Source organism: Mus musculus, chromosome 9, assembly GCF_000001635.26.
Source record: "Mus musculus strain C57BL/6J chromosome 9, GRCm38.p6 C57BL/6J".
Taxonomy (NCBI): domain Eukaryota; kingdom Metazoa; phylum Chordata; class Mammalia; order Rodentia; family Muridae; genus Mus; species Mus musculus.
In genome coordinates, this window is record NC_000075.6 from 65,795,627 (window position 1) to 65,818,886 (window position 23,260).

At 40.7% G+C, this 23,260-nt stretch overlaps 1 protein-coding gene across 1 annotated transcript in view; it reads right to left on the reverse strand.

Moving 5' to 3' along the window:
- Zfp609 (zinc finger protein 609) overlaps nt 1-23,260 on the reverse strand; it is a 135,987-nt gene that overhangs the window by 104,049 nt on the left and 8,678 nt on the right. The window lies entirely within an intron of this gene.

The window sequence follows — 23,260 nt, forward strand, 5'->3', positions numbered from 1 at the left end:
ATGATATCTCCAACCATGTCACACTGGACCTCGAGAAGGTAATTCCCATTCCACCTCCTCAGGGAAGAATACAGAATTTCTAGTTGCCCAAGAGTCTGTGGTGAGTGTTAACTAGTAGTCTTCTACAATTAGTTGCCCCTTCCTGAAAGGCTTAACTTCTCCTACCACTGCCAGCTGGTACTCCTGTCTGAATCAGTACAGGCCGCAGCACATTACAGATGGAAGGTGCAACTCTGCTCACACCCCCTTTACTGTTAGCTGCTTGAATTATCAGTGACTCAGAACATGATCTAGCAAAAGCCTTAACAGCTCTCTAATAACAGGGCCAACCCCTACTAAAAATAGTGTACAGATTCCTTGTCATTCTAGTACTGAAGAAAAAAAGCCTTACTGTGGTTAAGGGAAAGAATAAAGAACTAGGAAAAATGTAAATTTTCAGTGTGTAACTACAACCAGACATATGGTTCTCAGAGGGACTCAGCATATCACTTGATTCCAGAGAAGCTACAAAGTCATTAACAAACTCCAGGCTGGAAAGCAGTGCTCATACTAAATATTTAAACATTTAAAGACCTGACTAAGAGACATCAAGGCTTTATACCAGGGGCACACCAACAGAGACAGGCTTTTTCAAGGATAATTTATGTCTGCCCATTGTCTTCTGGCTTAGGAGACATAGAGGGAAACATCACCTAGGAAAACCAGTAACCAATGTGTACCATCCAGGAGTTATTCTATGACAAAACCAAAAGTTTTGTTCTTGTGTACTTCTCTGTGCACCATCTTTCTATATCTATTTAGAAAACAAAACAAATTTTGGTAACACGCTTGTGTATAAAGAGCAGGACAGCGGTGTCACAGATCAACCTAGAAAGTAATTATTTAACGAGTAAATGACTCATATAGGACAAGGCAAGCTGTGACTTTCAACCTGTTCTGTTGTAACAATGTCTATAAACTAGGGTGCTGGGGGGGGGGGGGCGGTAGGCATTTTAGAAAAGCAAGTCTGAAGCCGGGCATGGTGGCGCACGCCTTTAATCCTAGCACTTGGGAGGCAGAGGCAGGGGGATTTCTGAGTTCGAGGCCAGCCTGGTCTACAAAGTGAGTTCCAGGACAGCCAGGGCTACACAGAGAAACCCTGTCTCAAAACACCAAAAAAAGAAAGAAAGGAAGGAAGGAAGGAAGGGAGGGAGGGAGGGAGGGAGGGAGGGAGGGAGAAAAGCAGGTCTGTACCACGTCAGCGTCAGATTTAAGCAAGAGATATGACCTTAATCTGCAGTTTAGCTTCAGATTTGATAGTTCACCCATTACCTAAGTACAAAGTTTATTGCCAACAACAGTCAACTACTGTTTATTAGCAAGTATCAAGTCTATATAAATCTTGCTTCCTCCAGGATGAGCTAAATTAAAAGTGGGGGAATAAGATGAAACAATCGCTATACAGAGAAACCCTGTCTCGAGCCCCCCATCCCAAAAAAGATGAAACAATCAAGAGAAGGAAAATGACCCCATGAAAGGTAAAGGAACCATAATTCCTGAAGATGCTGAGAGATGAGAACTTTGAAAGTGACCTAAGAATTCTAAAAAAAATTGCTAGTGAACTGTTTGGATTTTTTAATACTCAAGAAGACATGGTGTCTAAGAGTAGTATAACAGATATTTGTTCATTCACCAAACAGTCTTAAAACTTATACCCTAGGATGTGCTAGGCATTAAACAAAGTCAGAAAATATAGCAACTAATCCCAGTGAACAAGGCGTAGAGCTTGGTACTGAAAGCAATTCTCTTACAAGGGACCAAAAGCATTTCTAAGAAAGAGAATGCTTAAATTGAATTCCTACTACAGAGGATTATTACAGCACAATTCTTCCCCAAGTCATAACGTATCACCTCTGCAATCTTTTAACTGTGGCTGGGTTTAACATCTATTCCACATTAATTAAAGCTTTACTTACCATCTCCAGCGCTGCATTATCATTAGTGTGTGATTTAGTCACTGAATGACCTCACATAGTTTTACCATTGGAAAACCACTATAACTTTCCTTACCTACAAGAGACATTTCTCTAAAAAAATAGGATGGTAGTAAAGAGACTGGAGGAGAGAGAAAATGAAGGTACAAGCATGAAATTCCTAGGACTTGCTAAGAGTTCTCTTTGCACTGTACTGGCCAACTTGTGTAAGAGCAGGATAAGTATGCCAATAAGGAAAAACAGCGTCAAGAAGGTAACAGGTTAAAATGAAAAGAAACAACTTAGCTGAAAGGACAAAAGGACAACTACTATGGGAGGGTGGTAGAGTACTTGCCTAGTTACTCATCGAATATACACAAAAAAGAAAGATAAAGCCCGGCACACGCTTTTAATCCCAGCACTCGGGAGGCAGAGGCAGACGGATTTCTGAGTTCCAGGACAGCCTGGTCTACAGAGTGAGTTCCAGGACAGCCAGGGCTACACAGAGAAACCCTGTCTCAAAAAGAAAAAAAAAAAAAAAAAAATTCAGGAGGAACACCTTATGTAGACAAAGACTTTTCATGAAGACCAGAAATAACCACTACATGTTCAGCAAGCTCATTTGTTTAGACCCTCAAGCAGCCTGAGATAGCTTCAAACTCACTGTGTAAAACTCCTGACCCTCATGCCTCTGCATTGCAAGGGTTGTCACACATGTACTTATTTTGAGACTAGATCTCCTTATATTGCCCAGGCTGATCTTAAACTCATGAACTCATGAGTCTTCTACATCAGTCTCCAAAATTATTGGAATTACAGGTATATATGTGCCATCACACCTGGCTTGGTGAAAGCATTTAAAAAAAAAAAAAAAAAAAAAGGAAAACTCAGCCAGGCAAGGAGTGGTAGGGCACACCCAGCACTCAGGAGGCAGACAGAGGCAGGTGGATCTTTCTGAGTTTAGGGTCAGCCTGGTCTATGGAACAAATTCCAGGATAGCCAGGGCTACACAGAGAAATCCTGTCTTAACCCTCACTCCTAAAAAAGGACCAGCATAGGCTACATGAGCTATGGTCTTAAAAACAAACAAAACGATTTGTTAGGAAAGAATCTTATACGAGAAGCTGTAAAAATAAATAAATCTCTCACCGTTTCTCCTCCCCCACCCCAATCAGGGTTTCTCTGTGCAACAGTCTTGGCTGTCCTAGAACTTGCTTTGTAGACCAAGCTGGCCTCAAACTCAGAGGTCTGCCTGCCTCTGCCTTGAATTAAAGGCATGTACCACCATGCCTGGCTGTAAATAAATAAGTCTTTTTAAAAATCTTATACTAGTGGGTCTGCTGGCAAAGCTATTCTGGAGGATAAGGCAGGAGGCTCACAAGTTTAACAACTGCCTGGACAAGTTAAGTTCAAGATCAATCTATGCATCCCAGTGAGATTCTGTTTCAAAAGGTAACATTTTTTAAAAAGGAAATCAGTTCGGCCAAATGCCCAATCCCGGTACTGACAAAACAAACAAAAACACATAAAAAGTTTTACATTGTGAATTTGTTGGTAATGTGTCAAATGTCTTCATTTTTAAAAAAAAGATTTGTTTATGTATATATATATGGATGGGTGTTTTGCCTGCATGTAGGTATGTGTGCCACACGCATCTGGTGCCCACAGAGGCCAGAAGGCGGCACCGGATTCCTTGAAACTGAAGTTATGGATGGTTGTGAGCTACCGTATGGGTGTTAGGAATTGAAACTGGGTCCTCTGCAAGAACTGTGTGTGTGTGCATGTGTTCGTGTGTGTGTGTGTTTGTATACATATATATACACATATATATACACATACATACACATATATATTTGAAGACAGCAACAGCGACAGTGAACTTACATAACTATAATAAATAAATCTTAAAAAAAAAAAAGAATGGCAACTGAAGCTAGCCTTCATCCTAAACTTTAAAAAAAATTACATAGAACACTAAAACAAGTTCCATAAATGTAAATAATTCTTGTAAGTACAAATGCTGAATTGTAAAATCTGAAGATAAATTCAATAAACATTATCTTTACCTATTAAAAAGTTCCTTCCTAGAAAACTACCTAGAATTTCTAAATGTCTAGAACATAAAATAAAAAAAGACATATCCCAAGGAAAGATTTCTAGTGGTCCTGGTGTTCTTTTAGAGATCGCATCTCCTATTTTTGACAATAAAGAACTGCATAAACATTACTTCAACCAGGTGACTTCAGAAACCCAGCTTTCAAAACTCAGCAGGCTTCATAATAACTTTGGTGGTACATTTCAAAATATACACTGTAAACTTGCCAAGGAGTCTTTAATTAGCCTTGGCCACAGAAGCCAAACCATTTCCCATCTGTTCCATACAGCATCCCTGGCTTTATACAGCTAATAATCAGCTCTGACAGGTCACTGCAGACATGTTTAACCTTAGGAGGTAGGATAACTATCACACTGGCTGGAAATGAAAAGCAGTGACCTCTAGCCTCCACGAATGAGAGTGCAGAACCAGGGCAAGCAACGATGTCTCAGAGCTCTGTGACCATTTCCCTCGCTCTTCTCTCCTCCCGTGTAACTAGACTCCATTTCTATTAGGATTACTACCCAGCAGATTCTGATATCACTTGTCCACCAAAACTTATGCCATCTGTGCTGTTTCTGCACATATAGCAAGAAATTCCTGTCTACGTGGCTGTGGCTAAGGGACCAAGGTCATGACAATCACTCTATACCCACACAAAGTAGTTACCGCCAGAGTTTCCAATTTGGAAGCCAAATACAGATCCTGGCCCATCAGCCCAGGGATAAAATCTTAGACCACACACTTAATAGGTTATCATCTGCCTGTTTTGAGGATATCTGTCATAGGTCATACATATTATTCCTCTACTATAGGAATAAATCAGCCTCTTCCCCAAGGATAAGACTGATAAAAATTGTTCACTGCCCTTATTGAGAAGGCAAATGGACTACTGAGCCATACTTACATATAAGTATAACTAGAGCACTTCTCTTTCTACCCAGATAAAGCTCTATAGCCCCTAAGGATTTCAAAAAGAGGGTTCTATTCCTTGCTAACTACCCACAGACAATCCAGTCTAGGAAGAAAATAAAGCATATAATGTTATCCTCTCCTCTTTTTAGAGCTTTAGGTCAATTTTCTTATAGGCTTTGGGGTGGACACTGACAGTTATATTTAAGTGTACATAGTCTGCTTACAAAACTTACAAACATCACATACATATAACAGTCAGGTATTCGTCTCCCAAAACAACGCTATATTCATTCTTCCTTCTTTTTCTTTCTTTTTTTTCTCTGTGTAGCCCTGGCTGTTCTGGTACTCACTCTGTAGACCCGGATGGGCTTGAACTCAGAGATCTGCCTAGCTCTGCCTCCTGAGTGCTGAGATTAAAGGCATATACTATAATCATTTCTGATTTTTTTAAATAGTTTTTTTAAATGTGAATTTAGAATCTGGAGATATAATTTCAGAGGCTAAAGAGATGTCTAAGTATAAAAATACATACTGCTTTAGCAGAGGATCATGAGTTCAATTCCCAGCACTCACACTGGGCAGCTCATAGATAACCTGTAACACTCCAGAAAATCCAAAACCTTGTTCTGGTCTGTAGTCCCTCCCACACCTGTGGCATGTATGTATAAGCACATGCACACGTAAGTAAGAAAAGAAATATGTTTTTTTAAAGAGAAGTATGCTTAAATGTCCACTGAAATTAAGCAAGTTTCATCATTAAATATAAGTTTCTCTTATATGAAATGGAAGAACCTGCCATGTTCTAAGCATGTTCTGAGAACATGAAACTAAAAATATAAGACAATTCAAAACCTTTAGTGATTGAATATTGAGCTATTTTAGTGATTGAATATTGAGCTATTTTATTTTAGCCAGCTAAGTAGTCTTTTTTTCCTTTTCCTTTTCCTTTTCCTTTTCCTTCCTTCCTTCCTTTTGTAAGCAGTGTCTCACTATGTAGCCCTGGCTGTCCTAGAACATAGACCAGGTTACCTCTGCCTCCCCAGTGCTGGGAACCAAAGGCATGTGCCATTATGCCACACTTTTTCTGTTTTGTTTGTTTTTAAATACAGGGTCTCACTATAGCCTAGGCTGGCCTTGAACTCAAGATCCCCTGCTTCCTGTGTACTGAGATTTTAAGAATGTGCTGCCTCAGCTAGCTACAGATTGTGCTGATAGCCATTTGAGTCCTATGAAGGGAAATGACAGTCATTTCTTCTTCCACAGACTGATCTAGGGCCTCCTTTTTTATTTTTTTAATTCATTTTATTTATTTACATTTCAAATGTTATCCCCTTTCCTGGCTTCCCCTCTGCAAAACCCCATCCCATTCCCCCTTACCCTGATTCTATGAGGGAATTCCCTCACCCACCCACCCACTCCTGCCTTACCGCCCTAGCATTCCTCTACAATGGTACATCAAGCCTTCACAGGACCAAGAGCCTCCCTTCCCATTGATTAGAGCCTCCTTTTTAAAGGATTCCTACCCAGCTGGGGATGTAATAAAAGCCTCCAAGAATGCTTGCCTAGCAGGCATGGGTCAATCTATAGTACCCGATGGTGTGACAGCACACAGCTGTAATCAACACTTGGAAGGTAGAGGCGTTCAAGATCACCCTGATGAGGTAGAGGTGGGCAATTTTCTTCAGTGGTACAGACACTAGTAAGTTGTGCATTCCTCCATATATAACCTCTAACCCACACTCCTGTAAGTAACCCTAATTAAATTCCTTGGTTTACACAAATGGAAAAAAAAAGACATCAAAGTAAAACAGGGACTAGGAAGGGGATCAGCAGGAATGGGAGGGGCAAGAGGTAAATCGGTGTAAATAAAATAAAACATATTTGAAAATATTGTAATGAACCTATTGTTTATTTAATATATGTTAATAAAATAATATCCCATTTGCTATTCCTACCTTCAGATGTGATTCAGAAAACCTTAACATAATGACTTACAGAAAGAGTCCATCTTGTTTCAAAATCTCTTAGGTCCAGGGTAGGGATGCAGCTCAGTGGTGAAGTGTTTACCTATTATGCACAGGGCTCTGGGTTCAATTCCCAGTACCTCAAAACAAATCACTCAGGGTTTAAACACATCTGGTCTCTCGTCCAACCTACTAAATTGTTGACCTGACATGACAGGCCTTCAGATATAGACTGGGGGAAGTTCAATATGTGTATGTGCTTAAACAAATGAAAATAAATCATTTGGATACAAGGAAGTTGCCGGGAAGGTATCACATTATATCATCTTCTTGAATTTCAGATGCTGCCTTGAAACCACATGGTCTTAGGTAGCTCCCAATAAGGACAGTGCAGCATATAGATCATCCAAGCTTATTCAAACAGAAGAGTAAAGACACCTCCCTCTCCACCTGCCACACTACAGGAGAAATCACTAAACCACCAGGGCTCTGTGAGAAAAACAACCAACTTTCCTTTGGGTCTTTTCCTTACATTACATTAATTTATTACATTAATTACTGTAACAAAGGAACTGTGTCATATCCTCAAGTAACAGATCTCTGCTGTATACCACCAATGGAATTAGGTATTTAAAAAAAAATAGACTAACTACCAATTTGAAAAGACAGATCTAATCAACTGGGCTCATCTGACCATGTGTCACATAAGGACAGCAGAGTAAAATTGTAGCCCCACTGTCTCCAAGTCTTTTTAAGGGGCAGCTCATGAACAGTTTTATGGTCCTTACAGGCTGCTATTCCCAGACAAAGATAATGAGGCTTGACCTGTTTCATTTCACATAAGCAACTGACATTTCTACCAGGACAAAGCTATTCAACAGAGCTCAAGTATAGATCCTTGGTTGTTTGTCAATATCATTCTGTGTCAGCAAATGTATCTCACATAAGATGAACAGCATATTAAACTTATAAATAATTCAGTCCCAACTCTACAGAACCTGACCTATATATGAAGCACTTATCAAGACCTGTAAGTAGGCCAAAAAGCAGAAGGCAAAGGCTATCTGAAGTAACAACAACAACAACCTGCCACTCAGCTCCTGTGTAATTAAAGGACTATATAGCCTTTTATAGTTTATTTTCCTCAAAGGGAAAATTATTGTTATTGTTGTTGTTGCTGTTGTTGTATGGGGAGCTAGGCTCAGTGACAGTGAGAGACTACTTGTCCCACCATATGGGGCACGGGGAGGCCCTGGCTTCCAGCTCTAACACCAGGGATGAAGTAGGAGAGCATGATAGCATACGCACATAATCCACTCAGATAGCTGAGGACAGAGCTTCATAGCAAGTTCCAGAGCAACTGGAATACAGGGTAAGACTCTGTCACAAAACAAAATCAATATCAACCAGCTAGGGGAAGATTATAAAACAAAGTAGGTTCCATGTTTCTCAATATGTTTAATTGCTCTTTAGTATTTTGTTAACTTTTAGCTTCATCTATACACAATTGCTTCCTAAATAGGGCTAGTCTGAAACAGATATTATAAACCAACTCATGTGAATCCCCATGAATAGATAGATATTCCTTGACCTACAATGTTATAGCCCAACAAAACCATCACAAGCTGAATATATCCTCATGCTTCATCTACAGGCAGAATATGAAGCTTCAAAATTCATTGTTTAATAGAGGATGACTGCCTATCACTATGACTAAGTGGCTACTGGGAGCTGCAGCCTCCACCCCAAACTTTCCTGATATAGTCCAGATATATATAAGTGTCAAAACCAAACTCTGAAGTATAGCCTTCTAACTTTCAAGAAAGGGTCTGGAATTGGCTCCTATTAAATATGTATAATTTTTTCATGATCATAAAGTCAAAAAATTCTAATTTAAGCAGTTAGAAATTGAAGACTGGCTGTATACACACTTCAAAAAAAAAAAAAATGGTGATACAGGCCTGTAATCCCAGACCTCAGGAGGCAGAAGCAGGTGATCCCTGAGTTCTAGACCAACCTGGTCTACATAAACCAGACAAGGTTACACATGTAGACCCAGTTTCCAAAAGGAAAAGATGGAATTAGAGGATGGAAAGATGGTTTAGCAGTTAAGAGTGGTTACTGCTCTTGCAGAGGCCTGGACTATTTCCCAGCAATCACATGGTGGTTTTACAACTGTAACGGTATAATTCCAGTTCCAGGGGATACAATACCCTCTTCTTGCCTCCATGGACTCCTGCACACACATGGTGCATGTAAACTCATGCAAGCAAACACATAACTTTTTTTTTTTTTTTTTTTTTTTTACAAATACCTTGGCCATATAGCAAGGCTCTTCTCTGACTAGATCATAACTTAAAATAACCCATTTATTCCAATCTACATTGTGCCACATGGCTGGTTATCTATTCTCAGGTACCATTCGTCTGTCTCCTCACATCTTCCCGGAAGAATCTCCTAATTTTTTTTATAAAGGAAAAATATTTTTAAAGTTAGTAGACAAAGGAATGAGCTTATTCTTAAATATATAATAAATATAAAAGTTCTATCAGACTTAAAGCGCCCATTTGCCAAATTGGTCATGTCTGGGAGGTAAACACTGACAGGGTGGGAGAGTAAGCAAACACTGTAGAGCACGGGGAAAGTTCTAATAGGAAACTGACTTGTTGTTATGTGGCTAAACAGATGATGTAGACAAGATCAGTGCATGTAGCAGGCATGGTGGTGCTTGTCTTTATCCAAGTGCTTGGAAGACATAGGAAGCAGAACTGAGTTCAAGACTAAATAGCAACCTTGTTTCAAAACACTAATGAACAGAAGATGGATAGGGTAGATTGGTATGCTCACTGTACTTCACTACCTAACAGTGCTGTGAGGTTAGTTCTCTCCTTCCACCGTTACATGGGCTCCAGGAATTGAACTCAGTGCCACACTTGTCCCACAGGCACCTCTACCTGCTAGGTCATCTCATCAGACCTTATTTAAAGCAATATATCATGCAAAGGGAATCATGCCATCAAAACACCACAGCTTAGGATATTTTGAAGGGTAACAGAAAAGGAAAAAGAGAAAAAAATTAACCAAGGTACAGACTATGATTCAATATATGACTTCACTGTAAGATCTTAGATCTGAAATTATTAGTGAAAGAGAAATAATAAGCAAAAAAGGAGATACTAATATTAAATTTTAGCAGGGGGAACTTAAATGAAACACAAAAGTACATCAAATGGCTAAAAAAAAAAAAAAAAATTAATTCAATCTAATGCATGCTGACCAGACTGAAACACCATGGCATGACCATCTTAGGATTCAGTAAAGTACAGGGACAATAGTACAATACAATATTTATTATTTATATGTATACAGGAACAGATAGCACAGTGACATGTGCCTATCGTCCCAGCTTCTCAAGAGGCCAAAAAGGATAAACTTATTGAACCTAGGAGCTTGAGACTAGTCTGAGAAACATGGAGATTGTGTCAAAAACAAAAAGGAGACTAAATATAATACACTAAATACTTAGAAAAGGTTGCTTTTAGAAAGTAAGAGTTAAATAATAGATTAGATTGTGATTTTTTTCATTAAATACTGCAGCAGTTTCTCTCTTACACACACACACACACTTACTTGCAAGCCCCCAACCTCCTACTGAAGATACAACCCAGGCCCTTATGAGCTCTGCCTCTGAATGAGCTACAACCCTAGTTTCCTTGTTTGACTTTTAAGAAAATCACGAAACAAAACATTATCCATTTATTATCATTAATAAATAGAAATTTCTTTTTTATTTATTTAGTTTTATAAGACAGAATCAGGGGGCTGGTGAGATGGCTCAGTGGTTAAGAGCACCGACTGCTCTTCCAAAGGTCCTGAGTTCAAATCCCAGCAACCACATGTCGGCTCACAACCATCTGTAACGAAATCTGATGCTCTCTTCTGGAGTGTCTGAAGACAGCTACAGTGTACTTACATATAATAAATAAATAAGTACATAAATAAATGAATAAATAAATAAATATTTTAAAAAATAAGACAGAATCATACATAAGCCAGGCTGATCTTTTTTTTTTTTAAAGGTTTATTTATTTATCTTATGTATAAGAGTACACTGTAGCTGTCTTCAGACACAACAGAAGAGGGCATCCGATCCCATTCCAGATAGTTGTGAGCCACCATGTGATTGCTGAGAATTAAACTCAGGACCTTTGGAAGAGCAGTCGGTGCTCTTAACCGCTGAGCCATCTCTCCAACCTAAGCCAGGCTGAAGAATACTATAAACATCTGATCCTCCTTCCTTCACCTCCCAAGTGCTAGGATTACAACCTGTGCCACAACACCAACCTAACAACTTTAATAAAATGAACAGTCTCCTAAACATTCCAGGATACTCTAAAAGACGAAGCTGAAATTTATTTGGGGACTGAAGAAATGGCTCAATGGTTAAGAGCACATACTGCTCTTTCAGAGAACCCAAGTTTGGTTCCCAGCATCCACATCAGGCATCTTACAACCACCTATCACTCTAGCTCCTAGATATCAGATAGATGCCCCCATTTGGCATCTGCAGGCACCTGTACTTATATGCACATACCCACACACAGCTACATAATTAAAAAATAAATCTTTAAATTGAATATGGTGGCAAAAGCTTTTAATCCCAGCACTGGGGAGGCAGAAGATCTCTGTGAGTTTGAGGCAAGCTTGGTCTACAAAGCAAGTTCCAGAACAGCCAGAGCAACACAGAGAGACCCTGTCTCAAAACAACACAACAAAACACAAAACAAAAGGCCTGTTGTTCTTGTCAGTGGCATGCAAGGGGCTAGCTAGTCTTGACTGGCATTCTGAAACCCAAGGGAGTTTTATGCTGTAACGTGCAGACACTCTTGGCTAGCGTCCGAAGCCTGCCAGAGAGCACAGAGCTGCAACACTTGTGAGCTCAGGATGTTGGCAACCTGCTGTCACCAACAGTCTCTGGAGATCCCACTTTCCCCTTTGAATTTTAATTCCTACATAGCAGATAACGCACCCCTGCTTTTCCCTTAGGAAGTCTGCTTACTCTATGTTTGGAAGGGGAACAAAACAAATAGGAGAAACGAACACACACACACACACACACACACACATACTCTCTCTCTCTCTCTCTCCCTCCCTCCCTCCCTCCCTCCCTCCCTCCCTCCCTCCCTCTATGGAAGATGTGAAATGGGGCAGCATTATAGAAGATATGGCTATAAAAGGACATCATGAGGGTCCCTATTGCTGGGGCACTGAGTATACCATTACTCTCCACATGACAAAATGGCATAAAACCAGTCAATCAGGCATGGTGGTAGTCACTGTAATGCTAGTATTCAGGAGGTAAAGGTAGGCAGAGTTCAAGACTACTCTAGGCTACAGACTGAACCTGAGTCCACTTGTACCACATGAAATGCAATTGTCTTAAACAAAATAATGGGCCAGCAGATGGCTCAGCAGGTGAAGGCACTTACTGCCAGGCCTGACGACCTAAAGTTCCATACCAGGGACCCACACAGTGGAAGAGAAACAACTTTCACAAGTTGCCCTCTGATGTGACCCCTCCCCACCAATAATAAAAGTTAAACATACACATAAGTATACATACATGAATGCAAGTCAATCTGGAGAAACCCTTAACTAGCCTATGAGAATGTCAATATACAATATTGCACTATACAGTTTGGCAAGGTTCAGAAAGACAAATGCCACATGTTCACTCTTATATATAGATCCTAGCTTTTAAATATATATATATATATACATTTAATTTATTTATTTAGCTCACTATGAGGACCAAGCTGGCCTCAAACTGACAAATCCACCTCCCTCTACCTCCAAAATGCTGGAATAAAGGTCTGAACCACCGTGCCTGGCCCCCTAATTTTTATACAAGTGTACTTACATGGGAGTGAATGTGGTTAGAGGTCATAACACTAGAGAGGGAAACAGTAGGAGGGAAGACAGGCTTTAAGAAAGGAAGATAGGAGGTGTGGAACGCTGGGGTAGAAGTATAAAGGTGGGAAGGTGGCAGGGAGATGGGGTGGGCATCAGTCAAAATAGAGTAAGAACCAGTAGTTAATTCCAACACTGGGGAGGCAGAGGTGAATCTCTTGAGTTCAAAGCTAACCTACTCTACACAGTTCCAGGCTAGCCAAAGCTACATAATGAGACTCACCTCAAAAGAACAGAAAAAACAAACAAACAAATAAACAAACAAAAAACAAGTATATAAGAATGCTATGAAGAGGGCTGGAGAGATGGCTCAGTGGTTAAGAGCACTGACTGCTCTTCCGAAGGTCCTGAGTTCAAATCCCAGCAACCAACCACATGGTGGCTCACAACCAACTGTTTGAGATCTGATACCCTCTTCTGGTGTGTCTGAAGTCAGCTACAGTGTACTTAAGATATAATAAATAATATAAATAATAAATAAATCTTTTTTTTGGTTGTTTTTTTTTTTTTTTTTTGGTTTTTCAAGACAGGGTTTCTCAGTATAGTCCTGGCTGTTTTGGAACTCACTTTGTAGACCAGGCTGGCCTCGAACTCAGAAATCCGCCTGCCTCTGCCTCCCTAGTGCTGGGATTAAAGGCGTGTGCCACCACACCCAGCTAAATAAATCTTTAAAAAAAAAAAAAAAGAATGCTATGAAGAGTGGGGTGGCAGTGGCACACACCTTTGATCCTAGCACTTGGGGAGCAGAGACAGGTGGAACTTTGAGTTCAAGGCCAGCCTGGCCAATGACAGCCAGGGCTACACAGAGAAACCCTGTTAGTTTATATACCAACAAAACAAAAAATAAAAACAACAACAACAAAACCTAAAGAAAAATCTACATTTTTCTACTTTAAAAACCTGTAATTCCAACACATGGGAAATAGATCAGGATTAAGTGAATTCCTGTCTTTAAAAACCCTGACCTGCGGGCTGGTGAGATGGCTCAGTGTGTAAGAGCACCCGACTGTTCTTCCGAAGGTCCAGAGTTCAAATCCCAGCAACCACGTGGTGGCTCACAACCATCTGTAACAAGATCTGACTCCCTCTTCTGGAGTGTCTGAAGACAGCTACAGTGTATTTACATATAATAAATAAATAAATCTTTAAAAAAAAAAAAAAAAAAAAAAAAAAAAACCCTGACCTGCAAATGGGGAAAATGGTTAAGTGGGTAAAATCGCTAGGTTTGATCCCCAGAACCCAGTGTTAGAAAAAAAAAAATAATAACACTGGTGTTCTCTTCTGCTCTTTCTTCCATCATATGGGGATATGGCAGGGAAGATCTTTTCTGAAGCACACAGTGAGCCCTCACCAGAACTATCCTGTTGTTTTTACCTCAGCCTTCCTAATACTGGCATGCTCACCCTGGTGGGAATCAATAATTCCTGGAGATTCCCAGATCACACCTTAACTTTGCAGGAGAGAGACCCAAAATTTCACTTTGTTCATTTCCAAATCTCAGTCCATTTTTCCTATACCAGGGATCCTTTTCTGGTCTCCCTTGGCAGCAAAGCACTAGGCCCAACTTTTAATTCAACAGAGTTGCTTGTTAATTAAAAAAAGAGCTGGGTGGTGGTACACACCTTTAATCACAGCACTCAGGCCAGCCTGGTCTATAGGGTGAGTTCTAGGACTGAAACCAAAAAACCAACCAACCACCACCACCACCACCACTACCAACATAGGGCCTGGAGAGAGAGAGCTCTAAGACCAATAGCTGTTCTTGTAAAGGACCTGTCACTCCAGTTCAAGGTGACCTGAAGCTATTTTCTGACCTCCACAGGCACCAGGCAGGCATGTGATCAACAGTCATCCATACAAACAAAATACCCATGCACATAAAAATAAATGTAAAAATAAAAATTAAGTTCTCTATATTCATGAGCCATCTTTCCTGGACAAGTGTAGCTAACCACCTCTCATCAAAGAAACCTCTTTTTAGCAAATGAAGACCATCACAGGAAACCACAACAGGACACAAGGCAGAGATCAACAGATTGTGGGGAGCCCAGACCCAGTAGATACATCCATACTACAACTCCTGTAATCTATGGCTCAAAGAACTTCATAGATACCAGGACGCCAGCTGTGAAACACTCTCTCCTAGAAATGGCTGCAAAAACAAGACTGGAACAATGGCAATATCAATGGACATGTTAATGTGACAAGGGGAGATTTTTGCTTGGGCTCACCCCTAGACAAATAATTTCAGACAACTAATGACTGCTGGGAGGAAAAAAATTAACCTCTCCCAAGGCTGAGTCTCCTTATTGAAGTTGTTCAATGTAAAGTGGTCAGCCTTGGAGCCACATATACATACCAACAACAGAACAGACTCAGCAGGCTGTGTGTGTGTGTGTGTATGTGTGTGTGTGAGCATATATATAACAATAATAATCAAAGAAAAAGAAGCTATCAACTTGAGAGTATGGTGGGAAAAATGAAAGGATTTGGAGGGAGGATAACTGGAAGGGGCTATTCTTTCAATTCATTAAAATCTTTAAAAATACAGAGGGAAGAAAAAAAAAAACAGAAACCCTACAGAGTGGTAGGCACCTGTAATTCCATCACTGCTACAGAGAGATGGAAGGTGCAAACAGGACAATCAGGAGACAGCGGGACACTCATGAAGCAGTAAAAACCACAACAGTAGAAATAAGAGACCATACCTCGCCAAGGTAGAAGGTGAGAACTGGCTCAAAGTTGTTCTCTAACCTCCACAAATGCGGCACACACGTATCCTCGTTCACACATTCTCTCTTCTTCTCACACAAGTTTTTAAAAACTATTTTTAAATTTCTCCAACTGTAGAGTTAACACATTTTAGTTACTTAGCATTCATAAAAATAGCTACTTAAGTATAATGAATTCACTTCTGACTTGAAAGGGAATTCTGAATCAAATATAGGATGGACACTAAGAACTGATGACCAAACCTATAGGTTCATTCCATAGTTCAGCAAGGCTTAATAATCTCTTTAAACTGAGAAGCTAGGAATGCAGTGCAGTGGTAGGCCAGATACTTGTTCAATTCCCAGCATGGGAAAATTGAGGGGGTGGTAGTGGTGGTGGTGGAGGAGGAGGAGGAGGAGGAGGAGGAGGAGGAGATGGAGGAAGAGGAGGAGGTGGAGATGGAGGAGGAGGAGGAGGACTAGGGATGTAGTTCACTTAGAAGAGTGATTGTCTAGCATACACTAAGCCCTAGGTTGAATCCCTAGCACCACATAAAGCAGGTGCAGAAAGATATCCCAGCACTAAGGAAGTAGAGGTAGAACCAGCAGTTCAGAATAACTGTTGGTTATAAAGTAAGGTTGAGGCCAGGCACAGCATGTGAAACCCTGTCTCTAAATGAATGAATAGATAAAAACAAGCTCCAGGGTTTGGACTATAGGCAAATATAGTATCATAGCACACAAGAGGTCCTAGTTTCAACTGTCAGCAAGATGAGGAGGAAACAGTTTAAAGAACTGTTAGGGGCTTGAGAGATTGCTCAGTGGTTAAAAACATGTACAGTTCTTGTGGATGATCTGGGTTCAATTCCCAGCACCCACACGACAGCTCACAACCATCTGTAACTCTTGCTGCAGGAGATTTACCACCATCTTCTGACTTCCATGAACACAAAGTACAAAAGATGGACATACATACATGTAGGCAAACACCCAAACACATAAAATAGACATCTTTAACCCCCCTAACACACATTGTTATTAAAGTCTTCACATTCTTTGTCTACTAACTCTGAGAAGTATCTACCCAGAACAAGACAGTAACACACATTAGGCACGTCTTAGTTTTATTTAGTTCTGATTATGCTCCTAATGATGCCCAGCATTTCTTTGGCAGCACACTGACCCAATTTTTCTAGGAATTGCTTACCAGAGTTTCCAGTTTCATTTGGGAGTTACTATTGTTAACTAGAAATTACTCATCCTGAGAAAGAGCATGAGACTTTTTGCTTTTTTTTTTTTCTTCAATTCTTGCACTCTGAGGTTCACCAATGTTTCATTTTGCTCATTATATGTATTCCTGAAATAAAACCTCAAAGGGCTTCAAGTTCTTGCCTGTCTGGTGGTACATTTCTCTAATTCTAACATTTGGAAAGTGTAAGCAGGAAGACTAAGAACTCAAGGTCACACTTCTTGCTCATTCCTCAGCGCACTAGCCCACTCCCAGTTTTGGGAGTACCTTTCCCTTCCTTAATAAGCTATCTCTATTTCTACTCCATGCCTAACTTAAAAGGCAAGACCTTTTCTCTTTCCTCCTAATGGCTTCCAGGATTTTTACCTAACCTGTACTGCTTTTCTTTTAAACTCCAATAAAATAGCCCTTGAGCTTAAGAGAGAGTCCAAGGTCATCTTTGGCTACATAGTGAGTTTCCATTAGCCTGAACTACACAAGACCCTGTCTCATTAATTAAAAAAAGTGGCTCAGCAGTTAGAAATGCTTGCAATGTAAGCATGGCCTCATACACTTCAGTAACCCAAGCACTGAGTGACGCAGAGACAGATAGAGTTGCTTGGGCTCACTGGCTGCCAGCCTAGGTTAAAAAAAAAACAAAAAACAAAAACCTAGCGAGCTTCCAGGTTCAGAGAGAGACCTGGTGTCAAAGAAACAGGACAGAGTGACAGAAAGAACCTGTGCACATACATGATCACACAGCACATCACACCTTCATGCCACAGAATTGTAATATTGCTCGTGTGTGCGTGTGCACAGTGTGCATGAGGATGCACACACCCTCCTCTATCACTGCCCACTTTATACTCGAACAGGGATCCACCCACCCCCACTCTCACCCACCAAATACTGGGGTTACAGATGTATGTTACTGCAGTCAGCTTTTACACGGGTGTTGAGAATCTGAACTATGGGTCTTGATGTTTACACGACAAGCACTTCACCAATGGAACTAGATCTCCAGACCCTTAAGATTTTTTTTTTAGGGGTGGAGGGCAGGTTTCCAGACAGGATTTCTCTGTGTAACCCTGGCCATCCTGGAGCTCACTGGGTAGACCAGGCTGTCCTCAAACTTATATATAGAGATCCACCTGCCTCTGCCTCCTGAGTACTGGGATTAAAGGTGTGCACCACCACAGTCTGGCTTTCAGACCCTTAAGATTTCAATTATGGAAAACATTTATTAGGCTGGCAAAATGGTTCAGTTGGTAAAAACCCTGAGCCAATCCTGGAACTACATACAAGTAGAGAGAACTAACTCCACAAAGTTGCCCTCTGACCATACACATCATGGAACTAGGGCCTCATACAAACAAGATGAAAGTACACACACACATACAAATGAAAACAAAAATAACAAATGTATTTATTCAAGTGCTAAACAAGATTGATGCCATTACCTAAGTGCTTTTATATAAAGCTTATCACCAAGATGATGTTTGGAGGCAAACATCACAGTAGAATGAAAAAAAAAAAAGTAAAAAATAAGACTGCTGAGGTGGCTTAGTGGACAAAGGCACTTGTTGCCAAGCCTAACAATATGAATTTGAACCCTAAGACCCACATGGTGGAGGAGAGAACCAACTCCCACAACCTGTTCTCTGGCCTTTGTGAATCACCACAGCATGACTATATATATGTATTCACATATGCATTCATGTCATAATCAAGGAAAACCACAGATAAACATCTATTACTACTTCTCCTAACAGCTCTACTTGTGTACATGTAGACATGTTGAGGTCAGATGACAACTTGTGCCCTCTTCCACCATCTGGGCTTTAGGACCTGAACGTGCGTTGTGAGGTATGGCAAAACAAGTGCCTGTACCTCCTCAAGTCAAGTCATCTGCTTTTTTTTTTTTTTTTTTTTGGGGGGGGGGAGGCTAGATATAGCCCAGGTTGACCTGATACTAGCTATGACTGGCCTTCACCTTTCAGCAATCCTGATTCGGCTGTGTTGGGATTAAGGCACAGGACACCATGGCCCCCTTGCTGCCTTTCCATTTCTATCAGTGCTGTGGTTTGCTGAGAGGATTTTACTATATAACCTAGACTGGCTTTCAGCTTGAAATCCTAATGCCTCAGCCTGCTAAAAGCATGAGGTAACACATACAGCCAGTTAATGTGTTCTTAAAAATAACATATATAGATAGATAGCCAGGTGGTGGTGGCACATGCCTTTAAACCCAATACTCAGGAGGCAGAGGCAGGAGGATCTCTGAGCTTGATGCCAGCCTTGTCTGCCGAGTGAGTTCCTGGACTGCCGGGGCTATAAAGAGAAATCCTGTCTTGAAAAACCAAACCAAATAAACAAAAACCTTTATTATACAAAGAGACATGTCAAATTTGTCTTTCTGGTTTTGCTTAATTTTTATGCTGCACATAATCGGTTTTTCTGTGATTTTTCAAAAATTTCCTTTTCCCTCCCTACAGCCTCTAAAACTATTGAATAACCATTTGTTTTGTGTGTCTGTCTTAGGGTTTTACTGCTGTGAACAGACACCAAGACTCTTATAAAGGACAACCTTTAATTGGGTCTGGCTTACAGGTTCAGAGGTTCAGGGTGGGAGCATGGCAGCATCCAGGCAGGTATGGCACAGGAGGAGCTGAGAGTTCTACATCTTCATCTGAATGCTACTAGGAGAAGACTGGCATCCTTAGGTAGCTCAGAGGAAGTTCTCTTTGCTCACCCTCATAGTGACACACTTCCTCCAACAAGGCCACACATCCTAATAGTGTCATTCCCTGGGCCAAGCATATTCAAACCACTCACAGCTCCCTTTAATCCTTTGCTTTAACATGTTCTTCAAATATTGCAAATGATAGTTCTTTTGGGGGTGGAATTCGGGGTAGAACTGTGTGGTTGAGATAGGTTTGAGAAAGCTCTAGGTGTCCAGGAACTTACTATGTAGGTCAGGCTAGCCTCAAACCCTCAAATTCATAAAGATCCATCTGCCTCTGCCTCCCAAGTAGTGGTATTAAAGGCATGTGAAGCCACACCCAACTGCAGCGTTTATCTTTCTATATTTAGTATATTTTTATGTAGCTCTTACCTGGAACTACCACTTATGCATACCCTCAAAGAAAGGCAACACAAAGTCTGCCTAGAAACTCACCATCAGAGCCTACAAATTGCCCCAAAGTAACAGATTTTCCTTAGCATGGATTCAGAACTTTGGGGGGAGGGGAGATTGTAGGGGTATAGTGGAGAGAGGACTCAGAGGTCAAGAGCATTGACTGCTCTTCCAGAGGACCTGGGTTCAGTTCCCAGAACCCACAACCATACCTGCCTGCAACTCATCCAGTTTCAGGCTGATCTGACATCCTCACACAAACATATGCAGGCAAAACACCAATATACATATAAATATAAACACTGAAAGAAAAGAAAAAAGAACTTTTAGGGCCTGGGAGCTACAACCCAAGGTAAAGTGCTTGCCCAACACACAAAATGCACCGTTTGATCCCCAAAACAAAAAAACAATCAAACAAAAATTAATGTTATGTATCATAAAGAGCCTATTTTGGCAAAATGACTAATAGTTCCTCTTGTACACTACAACTGTATAATCTGATGGTATACATAATTAAAAAATAGAGCAGACAGATCCTCATCTACAGTGGTAGTTTGAATAAAAATGACCCCATAGGTTCATATATTTGAATGCTTAGTCACAGGGAATGGACCTGTTGGAAAGGATTAGAAGGATTAGTAAGTATGGGCCTGTTGGAGTAGGTATGGCTTTATTGGAAAAGTATGCCACCGGGAGTAGTCTTTGGGGTTTCAAAAGCCTACAGCAGGTACAATCTTTCCCTCTCTCTGCCTGTGATTCAGAAAATAGGTCTTTACTACAGCATCATCTCCATACCTGCCTGCAAATCACCTTGATAATGCACCAAACTGCATAGACACTGTTAAGTCCCCAGGTAAATGCTTTCTCTTATAAGAGCCATGGTGTCTCTTCAACAGCAATAGAACAGTGACTAAAACAGCTACTTTAAATGTCATAAAATATAACAAAGAGGCTATGATGAGATATCTACAAATTGTACATTCACAAACCAAGGACAAAAATATGATTTTCTATCTCTTGTATATTAGAAACACTGGCTTTCCAGAAGTTACTAAAACAGCGGTCTACCCTGAGGAACTTGTTTCCTATGAGTTTCAGGTGTTGAGAGGAAAAGGGGGGATGATGGGGCCTGGCAGTGGTAGCATAAGCCTTTAATTCCAGCACTTGGGAAGCAGAGACAGGTGGAGTTTGAGGCCAGCCTGGTCGACAGAGCAAGTTCCAGGACAACCAAGAAACCCCGTCTAGGGGGGAGAAAAAGAAAGAAAAAAAGAAAGGAAAAAAGGGGACAAAGTAATAAGAAAAATAATGAACTACAAAGGTTAGAAAAAGACAAGTGTAGCAATCAGAAGAAGATTACACACACACAGCACCCAGACATTACACCTTCAATAGCAAATTGCTGAATTAGGTAGAGGCATAGCCTACATGATGAGAGGACAGAAAACCCTAACTTTCACTTTTTAAATGTAGACAGTTTGGTTTGTTTTTGTTGTTGTTGTTTATAAATTTCATTTGTGCTCGTGTGTGTGTGTGTGTGTGTGTGTGTGTGTGTGCGTGTAGCTCCACCACGTGAGTACTGGGGACTGAGGTGCTGCACCTGCTTTTGATATAGGGTCTCACCCACTATGTAGCCAGAGCTGACCTTTGATCCTCTTGTCTCCACCTCCCAAGTGCTAGGATTATAGGCATGGGCCATGCTGCTGAGCCACGTTCAGAGCTAACTCAAACTTGCTGAAGCTTTAGTAGAAAGAAGGACAGTCATATTTTTGGCCTTTTCATCTTGAGAAGGAGAAAATCCAGAGACCTAACTCACCCCTGACTCCAGACACCCAAGGCCTGGCCAGCAGAAGAGCAAATCCCATTCTTCAGGGAACTGCTTCTAACCCTGGTGTCTTCCAGACACCTGGGTGCAACTGTCATTGTGACTGACTTCCAGGAATGCCAGTCAGCAGAAAAGACTTATTAACAAGTAGCTTCAGAGTCAGCTGGATGCTGGAACAACTGCACACTACCTCCTTCTCTTTGCTGGCAGAAAAACAGCTACCAATCTAAGGAGTCTATAACCATCCAGGAACTAACACCACCAATCCATCTCATGAAGCTGCTAACCTCCCACTTTATTCATCTAACCCTTCTTCAAATCTTCAGCCTCCTTTACCCTGTCCCATTTCCCTTACATTATTTTTCAACCTTTTAATACTATATGATTGTGGCCGGGTGGTGGTGGTGCACGCCTTTAATCCCAGCACTCGGGAGGCAGAGGCAGGCAGATTTCTGAGTTCAAGGCCAGCCTGGTCTACAAAGTGAGATCCAGGACAGCCAGCCAGGCTACACAGAGAAACCCTGTCTCGAAAAACCAAAAAAAAAAAAAAAAAAAAAAAAAAAACCAACCAACCAAACAAACAAACAAAAACAAACAAACAAACCAAACCAAAAAAAACTATATGATTGCTTACCATGCTTATTCTTATCTTCTTTTAAAAGACACAATCTGCTAGGCATGGTGCCTCAAGCCTGTAATCCCAGCACTGCAGAAAGCAAGGCAGGAGAAATGCTTCAAAGCCAGTCTGGGCTCAGAAGCAAAGCCTCTTCACTCACAGATATAAAGTCCACTGGTGGCTGGTTTTGACCTGGTCTGTTTTACTCACTGACAGATCCTAAGAAGCTGGAGCAGTATCTTACATATAGTGGGAATCCAACAGAATGAGACAAACCCTTGAGAAGATCAACAAAACCTACAGTGCCCAATACTATTTCTCTAGCAGAACCAGGCTGCTCCTACAAGTAGCTCACCTTGTACAGCAATGCTATAAACAGTGAGATAACAAAGCCTGCCTTTGAATCAGAAGGGTTTCTTAAGCCATTCAGTCTGTCTTGCACACTAGTTTATTCAATTTGGGGTAAAATGTGTTGAATGGAATTTGTTTCACTATAAAAGAGGTTTGAAAAAAAAATCACATGAAGTTTCTTTTTTTTTCTCCAGAGTCTAAGTCTAATTCAATTCAGCAAACATTAATTATGCATAGTTATATTCACAGCACTGGGCTAGGAATTACGGAGGACAAAAGAACAGCGGAGACAGAGCTGTCTTACAAAACTTAGAATGAGACAGGAAGAAAATACATCCACAAATAATTATCATTTAAGGCACTGTATGCTAAAATACTGTAACAGAGATCTTAGCCATCTTTCCACAACAACCCCCCCCCCCCAACAACAACAAAAACCTAAAGGGACATAGAAAAAAAATGAAATCAGCTCTGGAGATGGGAGAATGAGTAGAAATGTG